A 2,273-nucleotide genomic window follows, 5' to 3' on the forward strand; every position below is an offset into this window, starting at 1 on the left:
GGTGGTACAGCAACTAGCACATTAGCCTTGCACATGCCCACACTGGGTTCGATACCCAGCATTTCATAGGTTTCCTGGAGCACCTCCAGGACTAGTTCCTGAGTGCAGAGCCAGGTGTAACTCCTTAGCACCGCCAGGTATGACCTCCAAAGTCAAAACAGTTTGAAAACCTTTATTTTGATGGGTTTTTTCCCTCTCAACAGGACGGAAAAATGCCAGAGACACCTGATACTGCAGCATCTCTCAATATTGGTGGGACAGCCGAGGAACAGCCTGGTGTTCAGGAACAACCTAATGTGGAGGAACATCCTGGTGTTCAGGAACAACCTAATGTGGAGGAACATCCTGGTGTTCAGGAACAACCTAATGTGGAGGAACATCCTGGTGTTCAGGAACAACCTAATGTGGAGGAACATCCTGGTGTTCAGGAACAACCTAATGTGGAGGAACAGCCTGGTGTTCAGGAACAACCTAATGTGGAGGAACAGCCTGGTGTTCAGGAACAACCTAATGTGGAGGAACATCCTGGTGTTCAGGAACAACCTAATGTGGAGGAACAGCCTGGTGTTCAGGAACAACCTAATGTGGAGGAACAGCCTGGTGTTCAGGAACAACCTAATGTGGAGGAACATCCTGGTGTTCAGGAACAACCTAATGTGGAGGAACAGCCTGGTGTTCAGGAACAACCTAATGTGGAGGAACATCCTGATGTAGAGGAAAATCCTGGTGTCCAGTAAGTGGAAGCTTTGAATCAACACTGGTTACTAGCCATGTTATTTCATGTATGTTTCCTGAACATTTCAGCACCTGAACTCTTCACCTGCTATTAGAAAATAGGACTCATGAAGTTGTCTAATAAGGCCTCTTCTTTTTTTTTTCTTTTTAATTTTTATTAGTGAGACACCATGAGGTACAGTTGTAGACTTACAAATTTTTGTGCTTGGGTTTCAATTATAAAATGATCCATCCTTCCACCAGTGCCCATTTCCCACCACCACGGATCCCAGTATCCCTCCCACCCCCCACCAGGGCATTCATTCACTTTTGTTCTCTCTCTCCTATAGGGTGTTGTGGTTTGCAAAAGATAAGGCCTCTTCTTTAGATGAGTTGTAAGGCCTTCCAGGTGATATTTGTGATCAGTTACTTTGAAATTGATTCAGAAGTGAATGTTCTATCACATTGGATACAAACACATAGGTCCCACTTTTTGATAAAATTTCTTTAGAGAGGGGCTGGAGAGAGCTCAGTGGACTGAGCACATTTTTGCATACAGGAGGCTCGGGATCAAACTCCAGCACAGCACCCCATTGTCCCCAAGCACCAGGAAGAGCAGCCTCTAAGAGTAGTCCCTGGGAGGTGGGAGTTGTCCTTTAGCATCACCTATCAAGCGCTGAACAAAAAAGAAGTTTATTTGTAAAGAAATTAGATAGGATAGCCCAAAGGTCGAGTGTACCTGTGGCCCCCAAACCTAAAAAAGACCCATTCTGGAAAGAGCAATCAAAAGATAGGAGGAAAAGTCATTTTAATGCTGCTCTACAGATTGGTTTCACACAAATCTTTTCTTATAATGCATGTTAAGATCTGATAGTTATGCATGATCCTAAGGCACTTTTATAAATTTCAGGCAAGAAGAACAACATGACTCTAACATCACAGTGGATGGTAAAGTTGGATTATCAATGAATATCATAAATTGTTTCCTTTAACTATGGTTAAGTCTGTCAGTAAATTTGTAAAAATGTGAAGTGAATAAGCTAAATCAGTTAAATATATTCTGAAATGGTCATGTAATCTACTGGGGCTCCATCCTATTTCAGTACACATTTCATTTTTAATCTTTTGTAATGTATAGGAACTGACTGGCTATTCGTTCCATTTATTTCTAACTGTGAAATGACATTTTAACTTAGTAGTTTGTATCTCCAAAGGACTCAGGTGATTTTCTTCAAGCTATGTATCCCTTTTGTAAAAGGAAGTCCATGTCAATGTTATTTACCCTTATTTGAAGTGAGCATACATTTGATACATGGTGAATGCTGTGCTGACTTAATATAAAATCTGTGCAAAGGCATGGCATTCTTCTACTTTGGCACCATGACTCACAAAGCTGTTAAAAATTGATCCTCTATGCATATTTCCATGTCATCTGAAAAGAGTGATAATTAGACTTCCAGGTGGATCTCTTTGATTTTTTTTTTGCTAGCTTAAATACTACTGGGGCTTTCAATACTATGTTGAATAACAGTGGAGAAAGTGGCATCCTTGCATTGTGT

Source organism: Sorex fumeus, unplaced genomic scaffold (assembly GCF_029834395.1).
Source record: "Sorex fumeus unplaced genomic scaffold, SorFum_2.1 ptg000113l, whole genome shotgun sequence".
Lineage (NCBI taxonomy): Eukaryota > Metazoa > Chordata > Mammalia > Eulipotyphla > Soricidae > Sorex > Sorex fumeus.